Source organism: Triturus cristatus, chromosome 10, assembly GCF_964204655.1.
Source record: "Triturus cristatus chromosome 10, aTriCri1.1, whole genome shotgun sequence".
Lineage (NCBI taxonomy): Eukaryota > Metazoa > Chordata > Amphibia > Caudata > Salamandridae > Triturus > Triturus cristatus.
The window spans coordinates 176,748,923-176,756,090 of NC_140593.1; the positions used below are offsets into that span (position 1 = coordinate 176,748,923).

Consider the following 7,168-nt stretch of genomic DNA (forward strand, 5'->3'; position numbering starts at 1 on the left):
ATTAGTGACCGCATGGGCAAGTTAGAGATATATTTCCCGTGAGCATGCAAAAACACATCGCGAAAGTTCCGCATGCTGGCGAAGATTTTGAGCAATTTTGCGAATATTTGCGTAGGGCAACTACGCAAATTCCTCCAACCCCTAGTATAAACGCCTTTGCTGCTAGGCCTCCCCACCCCGGTGCTAAGCCTTTTTTGGGCTATTTGGGGTAGTTCACGCTTAGGCCCCTGTAACATTTTTGCCACATAAGGTATCAATGTCAATTTTTTTCCAACACCCTGAGCATCGTAAAGGTACCCAGGGTTTGTGGTTTCCCTGGAGGAGACCAAGAAAATAGCCAAATATATCTAATTTATGTTGTTAAAAAACATGGGAAACAATTGCTGCAGAAGAACGCATCTGGTTTGTTCCCTGCAAAAGGCATCAACAAAGGGTTTGTAGTGCTGAAATCACCATCTTCTCAGCTTTCAGGGATAGGCAGACATTGTCAGAAAACCAAAACTTTCTATATAGTCTTGTCATTGTCATGGGACATTTTTCCTATTGTTCGTGCTTTCAACCTCCTTCCAGTTAGTGGTCGAAATGTGTGTAAAACCTATAATTAATCCCAGAAAGCTATACATTGCTGACAAATTGATAGAAGTATGAATTCAGCAAGGGGTCATTTGTGTAGATCCTTCAAGGTTTCCCTATAGAAAGTAACAGTTGAAAATAAAAAATATTGAAATTGAGTTGAAAACAAAAGACATCTGTGCCAACGTTTTCACCTGTAACTTCTTCTAAGTATGGCAGATTTTTTAAAGCTATATATCGTTACATTTGTGTGACCCTTCAGGTTGTGTGGATGTATAGGACTTGTAGGTTCACCAAGAACCCGAGGATCCCAGAGCCATTACCTGAGCTGCATCATGCAATGATTTTTCATTGTGTACTGGGTATATCGCAATTCATTTGGTAAAATATAAAGAGTGACCAATAGGTACCAAGGAACCGAATATATTTCTGAAATGGGAACAAAATATAGAGATTCGAAGCAGTGGGTTTTTGCACATCTCCAAAATTGTGGGTACCCATACAAGCATGTGAATTTGAGGTAATTTTTCAAAATGACTTCTTTTCTACAAATTGTCTTACATTTGGAAGGCAGAAATGCAAATAAAGTCAATAGGTAATAACACTTGTTCTACTATTCTGTGTTACCCTAAGTCTCCTAATAAAACCCCTACCGCACTTGTATGGGTAGGCCTAGTGCCCATTACATGAAACAGGGCAAAAGGCAATGTGGGCACACCACATTTTTACAGTGAAAACTGACCGTTTTTTTGCAATGTGCCAACCTGTGGATTTTGAACCCTAGCTCAGCCGGAATCTAGGGAAGCCTAGCAAACCTATATATGTTTGAAAGCTATACACCCATGGAAAGCAAGAATGGGGTGACCTGTGTCACTCTCACCAGGTTCTGTTACCCAGAATCCCTTGCAAATCTCAAGCTTAGTCAAAAAACACATTTTCCTCAAATTTATGTGATGGAAAGTTCTGGAATCGGCATGGATCCACTAATCTCCACCCACCCAGCATTCCCCAAAGTCTACCAATAAAAATGATACCTCACTTGTGTAGGTCGACCTAGTGCCCACGGCAGGAAATGGCACAAAATGCAATTTGAACAGACCACATTTGTACATTGAAAACTGACCATTTTTTTTGCAATGTGCTAGCGTCTAGGGAAACCTAGCACATCTATACATTTTTGAAAACTAGACACCCATGGGGATCCAGTTTGGGGTGACTTGTGTGGCTCTCACCAGGTGCTGTTACCCAGAATACCTTGCAAACCTCAAACTATGTCAAAAAACACATATTCCTCACATTTCTGTGATGGAAACTTCTGTAATCTGTGTGTATCCACAAAGTCTACCCACCTTGCATTCCCCAAAGTCTCCCGATAAAAATGGTACCTCACTTGTATGGGTAGGCCTAGTGCCCATGACACTAAATGGACCAAAATGCAATGTGGACACACCACATTTTTAAAGTGAAAACTGACCGTTTTTTGCAATGTGCCAAGCTGTGGATTTTGAACCCTAGCTCAGCCGGAACCTAGGGAACCCTATCAAACCTATATATGTTTGAAAGCTAGACACCCATGGAAAGCCAGGATGGGGTAACTTGTGTCGCTCTCAACAGGTTCTGTTTTGCAAAGTGCCTAGCCTAACAGAAGTTTGAGAAAAATGTGATTTTTTTAGCTAAATTTGAGGTTTGCAGGGGATTCTGGGTAGGAAAACGTTGGAGGGTCCACACAAGCCATACCTGGCTGGACTCCCCTCTGTGTCTAGTTTTCAGAAATGTGTGCATTTGGTAGGTTTCCCTAGATGGCCGCCGAGCCCGGGGCCAAAAACCCCGGTGACCCCCATGCAAAACCAGATCGTTTTGTGTGAGGTCATTTTGAAGTCTCCACAATACATTTCGGGCTCTTGCCTGTCGCCAGTACCATTTTTATCGGGAGACCTGGGGGAACATTGGGTGGTAGGAAATTTGTGTCAGCCCAGTGATCCCACACTTTTCCCACACAGAAATTTGAGAAAGATTTGTTTTTTGAATCTAAATTTGAGGTTTGCAGGGGATTTGGGGAGGAAAATGTTGAGATGTCCATGCAAGCCATACCTCTCTGGACTCCATCGGGTGTCTAGTTTTCAGAAATGTGTGTGTTTGGTAGGTTTGCCCAGATGGCCACCGAGACTAGAGCCAAAAACCCAGGTGACCCCCCCCCCCTTGCAAAACCAAGTTGTTTTGTGATTGGTCATTTTGATGTCTCCACAATACGTTTTGGGCTCTTGCCTGTCGCCAGTACCTTTTTTATTGGAGACCTGGGTGAACGCTGGGTGGTAGGAAATTTGTGTCAGCCTGGTGATCCCACAACTTTCCCATACAGAAATTTGAGAAAAATTTGATTTTTTACTCTAAATTTGAGGTTTGCAGGGGATTCTGGGTAAGAAACTGTAGGGGGGGCCACACAAGCCATACCTCCCTGGACTTCCCCAGGTGTTTAGTTTTCAGAAATGTGTGTGTTTGGTATGTTTCCTTAGATGGCGGTCGAGCCCGGGACCAAAAACCCAGTCTTTGCCATATGGGACATCAGGGACCATACATAGTCTATGATAAACTATCAGTGAGACTCGAAAGTGCAAGACTCTGCTCGGACACCTGTGTCTCTATCTATGTCAATAGCATAACCAATTCTATTGTGTCAACATGCCCCACAACAGTGCATCCTTAAGAAATCCTTATACTTCCAAGCCCCATGTTGACAATGGTCTCATAGCCCTTTGTTTTCGAGGGATGCTACTAGAAGCACCAAATGAATGGAAGGGTTAATGGATACTCTGCAGCACACCTAAATAAAATTCAGATGAACCACTGAAAACCACAACAAACTAAGACCTTAATGAGTATTTCTTTATTCATTCGATCATTATAAGCCTGATTAACAAGGATAAACGTACACATATGTCTAAATATATGTTTTTTTTCCTATTCACAAAGATATTTTAAGAGTGGTATCTTTATGACTGCGGAGTCTCCACTCTAGGGGAGGAGACTACCCACAAGAATCAAAGTTCTGTCTTATTTGTTTTACGGGCGGAGTCTCTGCCAAGAGTGTGGAGAGTCTGCAGTCATAAAGCTACTGCTTATAAAGTACCTTTGGGAATAGAAAAAAGTAAAAGTGTAAGCTTATCTTTGTGATTTAGGCCCTATGCTATTTAATCAGACAGGCCAATGATTATGCAATCTGGCACACAGTAACTTACCCTAGATCTATGCAACTATTTAGGACATTGAATGAAAGCTCAAAAGCTTGGTTTCAGTGTTGTGATTAGAAACATGGCCATTAGGAGGACAATGAGAAGGCACTGAAAGAACTTTCTTAACCTTTCAGTCATGTTTCTCTAGTTAGGGTGTCAAATTATTGGAAAGTCATTTGTTTGCCCCATAAATAACTGGGCCCCCTTGAGCAATTCCCACTAAACATGTAAGCAACAGTGTTCAGTAGGCAATCTTTAAATTGCCAAACTCAGCATAAGCTATTTAAATAGATCAAATGTTATTTGGGGGTGTTCCCAAAACCTGCACAATTTCAACAGGATACTGTGGCAGATGTCAGCTGACCCACTCCTCTGTGGCCTGCAATATGCTGTGCCATGAACGAGTGAGGCAACTCACAACTACTAGTTGCTGCTAAAACATATACTCCCTTGACCTTTGACAAAGTGATAATGATAAGAAACATACTCCCTGACCTCACATATGGGTAAACAGAAAACACAATTCACTCCCACGAGACCTGTATTACTTCTTTGTTGGCTTAAAAAAGCTCTATGGGATGACCACAACTAAACTTGTTTACATGTGAGTCACAGACATAGACATACTAGTCTTTATCTTATTTTTATTTTTCTCAATAGAATTTCTTCTTATTTGATTATACAAAGTTAAAAGCAATTTTATGAATCCACATATTAATCATTAATTAAAATTACACAGTTTATCCACGTTATGGTGCAAGAGATGTTTATCTTTATAGGATAAAACAGATTAGAAATGACACAATTGTTTAGAGACACGTGTTATACGTATCATAACATAAACTCTTTGTTGTGTTGTGAGTTGGGATTTCAAAATAACAAGGTCAATGCACGTTTCGGTGGAAATTCTTATTTATATCTACCTTCATCAGGACCAACCATTTATATATTTTGAGGTGTGTGGATATTTAGGGGTATCTCTAGTAGCTCACAGATATTCAAAGTTTGGGCTAAATCCGACTAGCTTGTGGCAAAAGTTCAACTTCAAATTTTTGGAAAATCCGTCCAGACTGAGGCGAAAATTGCAGACAGTAGTCCGAAATTAGATATGAGTTGAAGACTGAAAGCACAAAAGGCTTAATCAGTGGAGTGGGGTGGCTCACTGGTTAGAGGCAGCAGACCCGGAAGCAGAGGACGGCCCGGGACCAGGGTTCAATTCCCGACACGGCAGGGTCGTGGACCAGGGCCAGCGGACTCGATAATTATCGCCTCGGTGCCTACTCTAACCAGGGATCACACTCAGCAACTCTGGGCATTAGCTTGCCTCATCTCCACAACGGCCCCCCACATTCGCCAGGGATGCCTGGTTTCACCTTGGAGATACCCAGGAGGGACCATCTCACAGGGATAGCCAGGACGAGTTCCCCAGCGGTCTACAGCGCCATGACGCCTCAGGGCAGCAGTGCGCTTTACAAGACACATACATTTATAACAGCATTCATGTGGTAAAGATTTTGTGGCCAAGTCGCCATGTCCACAGAGCGAGACATTTTTTGCTAGCAAGCTACTTACATTCAAAAGCCTATTTCCATGATAATTCATGCATGTGTGTGGCAGTGTCACACAATGGTTGTGTCTCCAAAGGGAGGAAAACAAAAAAGAAACAGTGGATAATATTCACATGTATTATTCCTGCCCTTCACTAAAGTAGTACTCATTTTAAAAAAGTGATCCCTCACTCACTTTAGGCAAGGAAGGAGGAGATCAAGGAAATTAATTCACTCACCAATGGGTAAGATGGGGGATACAACTGACCCACTCACGGCAGAACTTTTCAGTCTCTCCCATTTGTCATGTACATTTGGTCAAAAAATACAACTGAAATGTTCATCAGCCAAACCCATCTGTCTTATATTGTCTGCTGTTGTATCTGAACACTAGAAAACCTTTTTTGTTTTAATAAGTAGTAATGTATTTAAAACAAATGCAAGACATTAAATGATTTGGCTGCTGTTCCAAAGATTGTAAAAGGGGTATGTGCCATGATATGAACCCTACCCATGAACATAGTAGATGCTGATGTTCAATACTTCTTGTATGCCACATATCTGGCTTCTTCATAAACTTAGTATTGTAATTTCATGTATGCAGATAATTCACCCAACTACAAGACACCTGCGATTTCGTCTGCACAGCGGTCCAAATAATGATGCTACCAGGACACAGAGCAAACACATCTACAGTGCTCCTAGCATGACCAGGTCTTTGCAAAACTGCACATAGGCACTCTTTCCGTTTCCTTCACAATATTTTCTGGTTATCTCGTGCAAACATCATTGGTGCACTGAGGTCTTTGCACACATTCTACTTTGATCCCAAGTATTTGGATGATGGTTTCAAGGACGACATGGTCTTCTGGAGGATCCTGTATGAAATGAAGAAGCACATTTTCTCTGGCTTTACTGACTATTAGCATCCCACTACTCTGCAGGAGATCCCCCAGTAAATTTCCTTGAATGCCATCTGCATTTGCCTTGGTAACTACTTCACAAACTGTATTCCCCAGCACAGCAGAAACAGCATTCACAGCATTGTATCTTTTGAAGCCCAGGTCTTTGTAGCACTGATTTTTCTCATCAATGTAAATATCTCCTTTGAAATAATTTCCATCCATGAACTCCTTCAGCCCAACCTTTTCTGGCCCAATACCAATCAGGCAGACATTGTGACTGTCAAAGCTTTCCTTCAATTTACTGGTCTTGCTCGCTCTCCAGCGGCAAATCTGACATCCAAACCACAGCAGAGAAAAGAGCACACTTAGTTGGCCCCGCCACACGGTCTTCAACTTCACCACCTCTGCAGTAGCCACATATTTCACTAGGTTTGCCCCCACTCATGTCATATCCACTGCACTCCTTTTTCTGTTCTCTGCTTTTCTTTTTATTTAAAGCGTACTGCCTTTAAAAAAGTAAATTCCTCAGTTGGACTTAGCCAAGGCAGGTAGTCTCCATACTCCCTTGGGTAAGGTAGGACAGGCAGAATCATGACGCTCACACTTAGGTATGGGGCACATATGGGCATTACACATTACCCTGGTTTTGGGTAAGGTTCATGTAGTAGGGGCTTTACTCATTTACTGCTTACTCCAACCATAGCCTGGTCCTGCAATAGACAACATCCTACTAAACCAGCTGCTCACCACTTTGAATATGTGCAGCAGATCCTGGGTGCAGGACCCAGGCAATGGCCCTGAGCCAATTCCTGTCCTACCAAATCAGATGCTACAAAACATTTGGCTGTGTGCCACACACTCTGAACACAACATAAACCAATCTGTGTACACTGCTCACTCTGGATGTTCTTTG

The 7,168-nt window shown here is 42.1% G+C and overlaps 1 pseudogene; it reads right to left on the bottom strand.

Moving 5' to 3' along the window:
* Positions 1 to 6,120: 6,120 nt before the first annotated feature.
* Positions 6,121 to 6,711, bottom strand: LOC146789176 (prostamide/prostaglandin F synthase pseudogene; annotated as a pseudogene).
* Positions 6,712 to 7,168: the final 457 nt, after the last annotated feature.